We start from the raw sequence: 14,468 nt of genomic DNA on the forward strand, positions 1-14,468 counted from the left end.
ATAAAGATGAACAAATCATGGATCTGCAAGGACTTTTCTACCCCTGTGTCTTCCTGGGGAGAGTAAAAGCTTGAGGATTTGTTAAAATCACCTCACCAACCGTTTTAAGCAACTCTGGGGCAATTGATGCCACTTAAGTGGTGTCTATGCCCCAAATTTTTGGAAAAAATGGAGACTCTTTTTGGAGTCCCCTTGCTGTTTTTACGTGACGTTGGCATCGTCAATTACAGGTGGGTTGGGTCCCCCCCCGCTTTTAACCGTAAGAATCTACATACACTATGGCTTGGGGTAACACAGATGGTTGAGTCTGAAGAGCTGTTTACTCAGAGGTCTGCTCCAAAGTTTCAGTGACTGGTATTCAGCGTAGTAACCCAGCTGCGAAGCAAGCTGCACCGCCTGTGTATCTAATAATGATTTTTAACTGCATCTAGCCTAGGCAGACTGTGGTGACCCCCAACCAAACCCAGACGCTCAGCCCCCTACCGCCCCCCTTTCATTGACAATACAATCATGTAACTCTTACAACTGGATGGGTGAGGATCGGTCACAGCTTTATTAACTGTTTATACTCATTACATTAGAAAGGCATTTTATTTCTAAAATAATTCCGCTTGTTGCAGCATGCCCTGTGTCTCCAGTCTCCACAACGGTAAGTTGGCCAACAAGTGTAACTCTCCAACATGTCCTTTCTATTTCCAGGCCACGGAGGATCCTGCGTACTCGTATGCAGGACTCTGACCCCCATCCATCACTCTTAACGCTTGTTCCACTCCGTCCTGGAGTCCTGACAGGAATATGTCCAGTCCAATATCCATTAAGTGAACACAGTCGGGCCGTATGAGGCCTGCTTTATCTCCTTCCAGTTGTCCGCCTCTGTCTCTTATAAATTTTGGCATCCAAATATTTATTAGCCGCCTTGTCCGTTCGATGGCCGTGATGTCTCGGGCACCTTGCCATACAGCACTCGGCACAATCTCTGACTATTTTTGTGAAAAATTCTCTGAAGCGCTCAGTGTCTAGTTTCATTTTTGCTATTAGTTATGCGCTCTTGCGATAACCTAGGTTGTGTCCCCCGGCCTGTATAACTAAGATGACCAGACCTCTTGCCTCTCTCCCTACCTTGATTACCTCCATTAGTACCTGTGGCCATTGCAGGCCTCTAATACCTCTCCAGTTAAAATATGTGTTAGGAAACTCTAATTTCCTTCCGCCTGGGCGGACTTTCGCCCTTTTTTCTGTCCAATATATATACGAGTGGCCTATCACCCACACTGTTGGCTTAGCATCACCTGTAAAAGAAACAAACCATGTTAAGATAACAATTCCGGTCTTATGTATCTCGCCAAACACGTGGATCGCCATCTCCCTATCCTCTGAACTTCCGCTTGTGACAGTCCTGCTCTTGCTGCTTCCGTGGCCGCGCGTATGCAGAATGAGTGTGTCCCATAATCTTTGGGGTGGTTCCCTGCCGATGTTATGTATTTATTAAATATAGCTTGGAACTGGTATCTTGATAATGGCGTTCCATCAATGTGTGATAGGAAGAAATTACTTTGTGATCTGATGGTTATACATGTTTTTACAATTGTTACCCGACTTAGCGTATCATTTGTGGGTTGTAGAAGTACCCAAGTGCCCCTGCCCGCTGGAACCGTTTTCGATTTGCGTATGCGTAGACATATTGCTTTATTGGCTATGACTACGTCCTGGTGTAATAAGCCTCCACTGGTGTTAATTTTGGATTGAGGGACTAATTCGCTTATGCATAGCGCCCCGAAGAAGGCAGTCGCTAATACAGTAGACAGTAGTGTTGCTTCGAATTGTGAGTATCATGTTAATGGTGTTAGGGATATGATGTGAGAAATCAGTTTTAGTGTCACGGGACGGGACATCTACACTCCTGACTTGGCTGACCCCTTTTCCACCCTTTTATGGATTGTCTGATGATGAATCTCTTTGTCACATGTCCCCAATTCAGTAGTTGGAAGTGAAATGCTACTCCGGTCAGCCACCGCAGCTGACGCCCCTGATATGCCCCTCATCATTAGCTGGTGGAGAAATTCTATGGTGATTTGTAATCTGGCTTGTTCACATTGGTCAACCCGTCTGCCAGCTACTACTCGTGTCCACTGTTCCCATGCCTTACCATATGCTTGCCACATCGACGGGGCAACTGACACTCTGATTAATGGTATCAACTATTCTCCACTAGATCCCATAGGGAGGCAACTGTTGCCCGATGGATGGGCGTTGTGATAATGCGTTAGCAGCAGCGTTAGACCCCTAAGCATCGTGGCTAGCGCGGACCCATACATTGTGTTTTAGGCACAGGAATGCTAGCCGGCGTAGTAGGCCTAGCACTGGGAGAGACGATGATGCCATATTATTAATGAAGTGCGCTAGGCTGGTGTTTTTTGTTATGAAGAGTATATTTTTGTTAGCCAGGCGCGCGCCCCATATTTCTATTGCTACCACTATTGAAAACAGTTCCAGGACTGTTTGTTTTTTTGTCAGCACTTGTTCTGCCCAATACGGAGGCCATAAACTTGTGCGCCATTGGTTATTTAGTATCGCTGCATATCCGCCTGATTCTGCCACCCCGGTGAATAATCTTAGTTGAATGTTGGACTGTTCTGCTGACATAAATAACGTGTGACCGTTTAATGATTATAAGAAGGTTTTCCACACCTCTAAGTCCCCCCGTAGCTGCCTGCTGATTCTGATTGTATGACTCTGTTTAAATGCCCCTTTTGTTGCGGGCGATAAATGAAGAGAAAAATCCCTTCCGACTGGCATCACCCGGCTCGCAAACACGAGGAGACCTAGAAATACTTGCATCTGCTGTAGTGTTACTTTCCATACTGCGCAAAAAACCTAGATCAGGTGTAATGTTTTGGTATTTTTTCCCATGGGAGGCAGAACAACCTTGCTGTGGTGTCGATTTCGATGCCTAAGAACGATTTTTTTTAGTTGTGGGGCCTATGTTTTTGGTTGGGCATAATGGGACTCCAAACCGACGGGAGATGTTTGTGAATTCGTTGAGTAAGGGGCAGCGAAAGTGGATGACCAATCGCCACATGGCAGAAAAAGAAAGGAAAAAAATCGGCTCACCCACCTAGAAGTTCAACAGCACGGAGCTAGGAGTGCTACCAGATGAACATGAGGAACCAGGAAGATCCAGCTGAACAAATCTTCTAAAATCCACTTTTTATTGGGTCATACAAAAAATATTTTAAAAGTCCACCTTGGAGAAGAACAGCAAATGCGTTTCGAACTAAAGGTTCTTAATCATTGCATAGCAAAAAAACAGCAAGGAAGGGGTATTTATAGGTCATGTCCTGCTATGCACCTGTTCAAGACTGAGTTAATCAGAAATTTAAACACACATACCATGCATAGAAACAATGCATATAAATGTAAATAATAAAAAAGAAAAAGAAAAGAAGAAAAAAGGAACATATATATAATAATAATCTATAAATGATCATTCATAATGATGCATCAAATCATGTCTGATGTTTAAACCCGCTGGTACACGTGTATTTAAAGTATAAATCCACCAACTTTCTCTATTAAGGTGCTTTCTCCTATAATCATCCACCAAATCTCCACCAATCGCCACGGCCCACGGAGGGGACACCACAGTCAGTGAATCCTTCCTTATTTAGTATAGAGTCTACCAATACTTTGGGCGTATTAGCCCAGCTGCGAAGCAAGCTGCACCGGCTGTGTATCTAATAATAATTTTTAACTGCATCTAGCCTAGGCAGACTGTGGGGACCCCCAACCAAACCCAGACGCTCTGCATCTAACCCAGCCAATTATTTGATAGTATTGCTAGTAGCAGAGTCGCATGGGCTCTAAACCTTGCATAACCTGTGCATTTTTTCAGATCGATAAGGATGACGCAACTCGTGTTATCTGTAACATTTGTCACCAAAAGCTAAGTAGAGGCCAAAAAATCTATAGATTGAGTACTTCATGCATGAACCGTCACACGGATATGAAGCATAAGTTGCAGTGCGAAGCTCACTGTGCTACAATGCGGCCTAGCGGGCCGGGACAACCATCATCTGCCCCACCTGTGTCATTCTGGGAAGACTAAAAGCTTGAGGATTTTGGAAAATCACCTCACTAACCATTTTAATCAACTCTGGGACAATTGATGCCACTTAAGTGGTGTCTGTGCCACAATTTTGGGAAAAAATGGAGACTCTATTTGAGGTCCCCTTGCTGTGTTTTACATGACGTTGCCATCGTCAATTCCAGGTGGGTCGGGTCTCTCCCCCCCCCTTTTAACCGTAAGAAACTACATACACTATGGCTTTGGGTAACACAAATGGTTGAGTCTGAAGAGCTGTTTACTCATGCTATAGCCTGGGAATCAGAGGTCTGCTGCAAAGCTTCAGTGTCTGCTAGTCAGCGGAGTAGCCACCGCCTGTAGATCTAATTCCAATTTTTTTTTTCAAATTCAAGCTTTTTTTTATTTTTGTGTTGAAAAAGTACAAGAAAATACAATATACATAGTAAAAGGGGTAGTATAACTATAAATCTATGCATAATGACAGTACATTGGGGGGTACAGGGAGGGTTTTCCATCAATATCCAGATCAAGCATGTATTTTTCCATATGAAAGATAGAGAGAGAGGGAGCGGACCACGGCAGACCACCAATCAATAGAGTGCGATTATGATCATTGTTGTGCCGACATCACGAATAACTTTAGTTGGGGGCTAGATGGTAGGCGTCAGAGTTTTGCAAATCAATCCAATCCCTCCAAATCACACAGTATCTATCAACATCAGCCGGTGAGATGGCAATCAGATGCTCCATCCTATTAAGGAGGGAGATCTCCGCAAACCATTCCTCCACAGTGGGTGGGTCTCTGCTTTTCCAGTGTCGTGGAATGACATTCTTAGCCGCCTGTATTAGGTAGCCTATTGATGACCTTTTATAACTGCGTTTACTTATTGGTAACATTGATAAAAGGAGGACTTCTGGCGTATTAGCGTATTAGGGATAGTCAAACCAGTTATTTTCTCAATCATGGGAGCCACCTTTGCCCAAAATGCATTTATTATAGGGCATGCCCACCATATGTGTGACATTGTCCCTTCCCCCTCCCCACATCTCCAACATCTATCTGAGACCACTGGATACCATCTATGAAGGACTGCTGGTACCCGGTACCATCTAGAGATAATTTTGAAGGAGGTTTCCAGAGCTTTGGACCCTATTGAGGTTTTATGTGTTAGGAAGAAACATTTATCCCACTGTGAGTCAGAGAAGGACTTCCCCACGCACCGCAGAATCCTGGCCTATTGTCAGTTACCTGGCAATGAGGAGATTATACAGTAGGGAGATGGAGTGTGTAGGGGGTGACAATGATAGGCTCAATTTTTCAAAGTTTGTGAGATCTCTATGAAGATGTGTGTGCTTCTTCACAGTTGAATAGAAGTGTTGTAACTGGCTATATTCAAAATTAGTCTTCGGGGAAGTGGCTCTTCCCTGTAACAAGTCATTGAGGGGGAGCAGCGAAGTATTGGAGATGACATGAGAAAATAATATCGGATGGGATTTATGTGAACCGAGAAATCTATTTGCAGATAGTGCTGGTGGGAAATCTGGATTATCTGAAATCGGGAGAAAGGGGCCCTGGGGGTCGATTGAGGATAAGCTTTTTCTTTGGGATCTCAAAGCCAAAGCAGTGGCATAAGTACTATATGACATGAGGCCAAGAGAGGGGACAATTAAATGGGCGCACCATGGGAGAGTGGTAAGAGCTTTAGGACAAATGGATTGAGCTATTTTGACCCACAATTTCCCCTCCGAATGATGGAAGAAGTCCAGGATTCTAGCGTGTACTGCTGCCATGTAATGCCTTCTACAATCCGGAAGGCTAAGGCCCCCCTTTTGTTTGTGTCTGATCAGAACGTCCCCCCGAATGCGTGGACGTCCACTTGCCAGATAAATCTGCAAAAGCTACTGTGTAGTCTTTTCCAAAAATTTGAGAGAATTACCATGGGAATGGTATGGAAGAGGTATAAAAGTTTAGGTAGGACGTTCATTTTTAGTATATTTATTCTGCCGAACCAGGAAAAATCCTTCACTGGCCAAGAAGTAAGATCTCTATGGAGTTGTTCAATAAAGGGCCCAAAATTAAGATAAAATAGATGGGAGAGGTCTCTATGAATACGAATTCCTAAGTATTTGATACCCTGTGAGGGCCAGGCAAAGGGAAAGTTGGACTGGATGGAATCCTGTATGGATTTGGGGAGGGAGACATCGAGGGCCTCAGACTTCGCTGCATTGATTTTAAAATTTGACCATGTACCAAAGTGATCTATTTCAGTCATAACAGCAGTGATGGATATATGTTGTTGAGTGATATATACTAGGACATCATCAGCAAATGCAGAGCACTTGTACTCGGTGCCTCCCACCTCAATCCCCCTAATATTGGGGTTATCATGAATTGATGAGAGCAGGTGCTCCATCGCTAGGATGTATAAGAGAGGGGACAGAGGACATACCTGCCTTGTCCCATTGGTGATTATGAAAGGTGATGATAATGTTCCATTTATCTTCAGCCTAGCTGACGGATTGCGATACAGGGCCGTGATTTTGGCTATAAAAGGGTCCCCTAGACCCCTACCCCAAGCTTTTTAAGAGAATCATATATGGCGTGCCAGGAGACTCTATGGAATGCTTTCTCAGCATCCAACGAGAGTATCTAATTACAAATTTTTACACCACCTGTAGTTTGGACACTTAATTTTTTCAAAGGAAATGGTTCGGGCCCCCGAGACACTCAGTGAAGGGAATCGGGGAGGCACCCCAAGGCACAGGGGCTGGGACTGGTGGTAGGATGCCTTGCAGTGGACCGCCAAGCTCGATCCTTCTAAAAGCTTTTTAACTGCAGCTGCTTTAGTGGACGCTACTGGAGCTGGAATAACCGCGGCTGCTGGCATGAGACTTGCCCTCCAATAGATCCTTGTAAAAGGATTTAAAGTGTACTCATTCAAATTAGAGAGACAATTTAAATTAAAAAGATTAGACCTGCCTCTACCGCAGGGGGGCTCGCTCGACCCACCAGCGGACAGGCACCAGTATTGGGAGAGGGGGGCTGGCCGTCAGGGTCCACCGCGGCTCTGGCACAAACCCGGCGACACGGAGGTCGCACGGGCAGGAACGGACTGGCCGTGTTGGCTTCGCACTTTTTTGGTTTTAGAAGGGCATGACATGCCTATATCTGTGTCTCCCCCTCCTTTTACTCCTCCACCTCTTTTCTTTTCGCATGACTAGATGTACTTGTCACTTTTCCATGTGTTAGTTGTGTCTACTGAGCAGTTTGTCAGCTTTTGGACACCTTTGAAGTGTTTTCTATGTGTTTTTATTTGTTTTTGTTTGCCTGCTATTGGTTTTAATGGTGTTCGAAGGTGTTCGACGAACAGTTCGACGAACAGTTCGGTGAACATATGGGTGTTCGACGAACCGAACCGAACTCGAACACTACGGGGGTGGCTCAACACTATTTATGACTGGTGTATAAGACATGATGAACTTGTCATGGAAGCCAACCGTTTCTAGTATGATACTTTACATATATCTCTTGTTACTGGTAAATACTGTATATACATAGAAGTGCCGACAGCCAAGAGGAGATCATGGTGTTTCTGGAAACTGTCAGAAACACTGTTTATATGAGATGAGCAGAAGGAATAGGCTCTGTGCTCAGTAAAGTATAATGAAGTGTCACTGCAAACTATCTGTCGACATTTGAATGAAATGAAATGCTAAGGCAGGAGACCCAGGAGGACCCCACTGCTGATACAGAGACATAAAAAAGCTAGCCTGCAGTTTGCCAAAATGTACATGAGCAAGCCAAAATACTTCTGGGAAAGCGTCTTGCGAACAGATGAGACGAAGATAGAGCTTTTTGGTAAAGCAAATCATTCTACTGTTTAACGAAAACAGAATGAGGCCTTCAATGAAAAGAACACAGTACCTACAGTCAAATGTGATGGAGGTTCAAAGATATTTTGGGGTTGTCTTGCTGCCTCTGGCACTGGGTGCCTTGACTGTGTGCAAGGCATTTTGAAATCTGAAGATTATCAAAGGATTTTGTGTCACAATGTAGTGGACAGTGTCAGAAAGCTTGGTTTGATCCCAAGTCATGGGTCAGCAGGACAGTGACCCCAAACATACTTCAAGAAGCTCCCAGAAATGAAAGGAAACAAAGTGCTGGAGAGTTCTGAAGTGACTAGCAATGAGTCTGGATCTAAATCCCATTGAACACCTGTGGAGAGATCTTAAAATTGATGTTGGAAGAAGGCACACTTCATATATGAGAGACCCCGAGCAGTTTGTTAAAGAAGAGTGGTCCAAAATTCCAGTTGAGAGGTGTAAGAAGCTTGTTGATTGTTATAGGAAGCGATTGATCACAGTTATTTATTCCAAAGGGTGTGCAACCAAATATTGAGTTGAGGATGCCAACAATTTTGTTCGGTCCATTTTTGATAGTTTCTGTGAAACTATGTCCAATTTGCCTTTTTTTCTCAGTTTTTTTTGTGTTGTTCCAATACACACAAAGGAAATAAACGTGTGTATAACAAATCATGTGTAATTGCAATAATTTTCTGCGAGAAATACTGTGCTTCACTTTCTGGAACAATTTCAAGGGTGCCAACACTTTCGGCCATGACTCTATATTACCAAGATAAAACTATAATACCATTCCCATATTATGTTATATTTTGGGCAGGTGGAATAAAAGACAATTTGGATGGTTATATGAGCGGCATCTTCATAAACTGTTTGTTAAGATATATAGAGCGTGTGCCTTGCCACTGAAAGCTATATTTTGCCTATTTTCTTCTTACTACAAATAAGTGGTGTCACAATTATATTTTCTCCATGCATCATTTTCACACCATGACATTTTATGTGCTTAATCCAGCAAAATCCACATGAGAATTAAAGGTTGTTAGAACTCTAAAGAATTTTGCTGGTAACAAAATGAAGGGTCAGCAAGTAAGATAACTCAGACTGAATCATGAAGTGGTTCGCCCTTTATAAACTATGGGGAAACATTTCATTTTTGTTTGTAACTGTGACTGTAATTTTGCCGGATCCTAAAAGGCAACCACAGAGCAATATTCAGGACATTACAGGAAGCAAACAAAGATAACTAGTATTGTGCATTACATGTAGGAGTTCATGTTGGGTTAACACCACTACTTGCAATTGCATTTACAATTGCCTTTGTCTTTGAAGAAAATTACTAACTCCAGGGGCTTTGAAAACTGTATTTTGTTTAACCACACAGCTATCTAAGTTTTATAGATTTATTGTTTTTTTTTTATTTTTGCAGAATCTTGTTTACATTAAAACATAAAAATGTTTTATTTATTTCTTTTTTTATCCCTGTATTTAAATAATTCATTATAATAAACTTATAATTCAATTATTTATTATAATAATAAGAAGAAGAATGCCAAGAGTGTGCAAAGCAGTGATCAAAGCAAAAGGTGGCTACTTTGAAGAACTTAGAATATAAGACATATTTTCAGTTGTTTCACACTTTTTTGTTAAGTATATAATTCCACATGGGTTAATTCATAGTTTTGACGCCTTCAGTGTGAATGTACAATTTTCATAGTCATGAAAATACAGAAAAATCTTTAAATGAGAAGGTGTGTCCAAACTTTTGGTCTGTACTGTATATACAGTACAGACCAAAAGTTTGGACACACCTTCTCATTTAAAGGTTTTTCTGTATTTTCTAGAATATGAAAATTTTACATTCACACTGAAGGCATCAAAACTATGATTTAACACATGTGGACTTAAAAAAGTGTGAAACAACTGAAAATATGTCTTATATTCTAGGTTCTTCAAAGTAGCCACCTTTTGCTTTGATCACTGCTTTGCACACTCTTGGCATTCTCTTGATGAGCCTCAAAAGGTAGTCACAGGAAATGGTCTTCCAACAATCTTGAAGGAGTTCCCAGAGATGCTTAGCACTTGTTGGCCCTTTTGCCTTCATTCTGCGGTCCAGCTCACCCCAAACCATCTCGATTGGGTTCAGGTCTAGTGACTGTGAAGGCCAGGTCATCTGGTGTAGCACCCCATCACTCTCCTTCTTGGTCAAATAGCCCTTACACAGCCTGGAGGTGTGTTTAGGGTCATTGTACTGTTGAAAAATAAATGATGGTCCAACTAAACGCAAACCGGATGGAATAGCATGCTGCTGAAAAATGCTGTGGTAGCCATGTTGGTTCAGTATGCCTTCAATTTTGAATAAATCCCCAACAGTGTCACCAGTAAACCACCCCTACACCATCACACCTTCTCCTCCATGCTTCACGGTGGGAACCAGGCATGTAGAGTCCAACCGTTCACCTTTTCTGTGTCGCACAAAGACACGGTGGTTGGAACCAAAGATCTCAAATTTGGACTCATCAGACCAAAGCACAGATTTCCACTGGTCTAATGTCCATTCGTTGTGTTCTTTAGCCCAAACAATCTCTTCTGCTTGTTGCTTGTCCTTAGCAGTGGTTTCCTAGAAGCTATTTTACCATGAAGGCCTGCTGCACAAAGTCTCCTCTTAACAGTTGTTGTAGAGATGTGTCTGCTGCTAGAACTCTGTGTGGCATTGACCTGGTCTCTAATCTGAGCTGCTGTTAACCTGCCATTTCTGAGGCTGGTGACTCGGATAAACTTATCCTCAGAAGCAGAGGTGACTCTTGGTCTTCCTTTCCTTGGGCGGTCCTCATGTGAGCCAGTTTCTTTGTAGTGCTTGATGGTTTTTGCAACTGCACTTGGGGACACTTTCAAAGTCTGCCCAATTTTTCGGACTGACTGACCTTCATTTCTTAAAGTAATGATGGCCACTCGTTTTTCTTTACTTAGCTGTTTTTTTCTTGCCATAATACAAATTCTAACAGTCTATTCAGTAGGACTATCAGCTGTGTATCCACCTGACTTCTGCACAACACAACTGATGGTCCCAACCCCCTTTATAAGGCAAGAAATCCCACTTATTAAACCCGACAGGGCACACCTGTGAAGTAAAATCCATTTCCGGTGACTACCTCTTGAAGCTCATCAAGAGAATGCCAAGAGTGTGCAAAGCATTCATCAAAGCAAAAGGAGGCTACTTTGAAGAACCTAGAATATAAGACATATTTTCAGTTGTTTCACAATTTTTTTGTGTTAATTCATAGCTTTGATGCCTTCAGTGTGAATGCACAATTTTCGAAGTCATGAAAATACAGAAAAATCTTTAAATGAGAAGGTGTGTCCAAACTTTTGGTCTGTACTGTATATATACACATATACATATAGTTCACAATAGTTTAACCCCTTTATGGCCTTCGGCATATCTATACATCATGGGAGGGGTTCCCAACCCATGACATATATTTATGTCATGGCAATCATTCACGGTACAGAAGCTGTGCCCGCGTGATCGCCACCGGGAGCTCGGCTTAGTGATAGCCAAGCCCCAGCTGTCACAGCTAGGAGTGAAGCCTGCACTGTCCCCAGCTGTTTAACCCCAGAATAAATATCAATCGCAACATTTGGGAGGCTAGGAGGGGGAGGTGGCTCCCTCTTTCTTCCAATCGGCATCTCTGCGAAGCCATCACAAGGGTTCGATTGTTGTCATGGAAAACTGACTTTCGGGTCTGCCAGCTATGGTAGCCTTTTTTGACCAAGCCAGGAATATCGTCTAAGAGGCTTCTGTCAGTGCAGCGCTGACAGGTATAAAGCATTGCAATGCTGGTGCATCGCAATGCATAATACCAACAATCAAAATAATAAAAGTTAAAGTCCCATCAAGGGATTAATCAAGGGACTAAGTAAAAAAAGTAAAAATAATTTTTAAAAAATCATACAATAAGTTAAAAAAAATGAAAAAAATATTATACCAATAAATAGGTGTATTTATGTAACATCTGAAATAAATAAAAACAGTACACATATTTGCCATCACTGCATCCAGAATGACCCAAAATATAAAACTGTCCCACTAGCTAACCCCTTCAGTGAATATCATAAAAAAACAAAATGGTAAAAAAACTATGCTTTTTCATCATACTGGATATTAAAAAGTGGAATAAAATGCGATCAAAAAGTCAAATGGAAATAAAAATGGGACAGCAGAAAACGTCATACTGTCCCACAAAAAATAAGCTGCCATACAGCTCCATCAGTATATTAATAAAAACTATAGCTCTATAGAATATAGCGATGCAAAAACAATTATTTTTTCTATAGAATAGCTTTATGTAAAAGCGGCAAAACATATAAAAAAAAAGGATACAAATGTGGTATCACTGTAATCATACTGACCTGAAGAATAAAACTTCCTTATCACTTTTACCACAAGGTGAGCTGTATAAAAAACAATAATTCCAGAATTGCTGCTTTTTGTTCATTCTGCCATCATTTCTGTCACGAAAGCCCACTTAATTTATGGGTTTCATGTTTCAAGAAAAAATGAGCGAATGGAGTCAAAATCATCACTACACCTGTGGATACACAGATTACACAGCATTATTACAAAATTAAAAAAGATAATGTTCTTAACATACAGTTGAGACCAGAAGTTTACATACACTATATAAAAAGACACATATGCATGTTTTTCTCAATATCTGTCATGAAATCAGAATAAACCTTTCTCGTTTTAGGACAGTTAGGATTACCATCATTTTTAATATTTTCCAAATGCCAGAATAATGAGAGAGAGAATGTTTTAAGGCATTTTTATTACTTACTGCAAAGTTAAAAATTTACATACATTTCATTAGTATTTGGTACCATTGCCCTTAAACTGAATTACTTGGGTCATACATTTGGGATAGACTTCCACAAGCTTCTTACAATAGTTGGTCGGAATTTGGGCCCATTCCTCATGACAAAACTGGTGTAACTGATCCAGGTTTATAGGTCTCCTTACTCGCACCTGACTTTTCAGCTTTGCCCATAAATTTTCAATAGGATTGAGATCATGGCTTTATGATGGCCACTCCAAAACATTGACTTTGTTATCCTTACACCACTTTGTTACCATTTTGGCAGTATGCTTTGGGTTATTGTCCATTTGGAAGACCCACTTTCTGCCTGATGTCTTGAGATGTTGCTTCAGTATTGCCACATAATCTTCTTTTCTCATGATGCCATCTATTTTGTGAAGTGCACTAGTCCCTCCTGCAGCAAAACAACCCCACAACACGATGCTGTCACCCCCCTGTTTCACAGTTGGGATAGTGTTCTTAGGCTTGCAAGCTTCTCCCTTTATCCTTCAAACATAACGATGGTCATTATGCCCAAAAAGGTTCAATTTTAGTTTCATCAGACCACAGGATGTCTCCAAAAATGAAGGTCTTTGTTCCTGTGTGCATTTGCAAATATTAATATGCCTTTTTTATGTTTCTTTTGGAGTAATGGCTTCTTCCTGGCAGAGTGGCCTTTCAGCCCATGTTGATACAATACTGACTTGCATATAATTGTTTGTACAGATGAACGAGACACCTTCAGGTATCTTGAAATTGTACCCAAGGATGAGCCAAACTCATGCAAGTCCACAATTCTCTTCCTGATATCTTGGCTGATTTATTTAGACTTTCTCATAATGCTACACAAAGAAGCAGTGTGTTTCAGGTGTGCATTAAAATACATCCACAGGTGTGTCTCTAATTAACTCAGATGTTGCCAAAAAATCTATCAGAAGCTTCCAAGCACATGAAATCATCATGTGGGCAGTCCAGAATTGTTTAAAGGCAGAGTAATCTTAGTGTATGTAAACTTTTGACTTTGCAGTAAGTAGTAAAAATGCCTTAAAACATTAACTCTCTCTCATTATTCTGGCATTTGGCAAATATTAAAAATTATGGTAATCCTAACTGACCTAAAACGAGAAAGGTTTATTCTGATTTCATGTGAGATATTGAGAAAAAACATGCATATGTGTCTTTTTATATAGTGTATGTAAACTGCTGGTTTCAACTGTAAATACTTACTGTATATACACTGCTCAAAAAAATAAAGGGAACACTTAAACAACAGAATATAACTCCAAGTAAATCAAACTTCTGTGAAATCAAACTGTCCACTTAGGAAGCAACACTGATTGTTAACAATCAATTTCACATGCTGTTGTGCAAATGGAATAGAAAATAGATGGAAATTATTGGCAATTATCAAGACACACTCAATAAAGGAGTGGTTCTGCAGGTGGGGACCACAGACCACATCTCAGTATGAATGATTTCTGGCTGATGTTTTGGTCACTTTTGAATGTTGGTTGTGCTTTCACACTCGTGGTAGCATGAGACGGACTCTACAACCCACAGAAGTTGCTCAGGTAGTGCAGCTCATCCAGGATGGCACATCAATGCGAGCTGTGGCAAGAAGGTTTGCAGTGTCTGTCAGGGTAGTGGCCAGAGGCTGGAAGCGC

This window comes from Phyllobates terribilis, unplaced genomic scaffold, assembly GCF_046119375.1.
Source record: "Phyllobates terribilis strain yellow unplaced genomic scaffold, ASM4611937v1 Scaffold_1__5_contigs__length_1240528914, whole genome shotgun sequence".
In the NCBI taxonomy this organism is placed as follows: Eukaryota; Metazoa; Chordata; class Amphibia; order Anura; family Dendrobatidae; genus Phyllobates; species Phyllobates terribilis.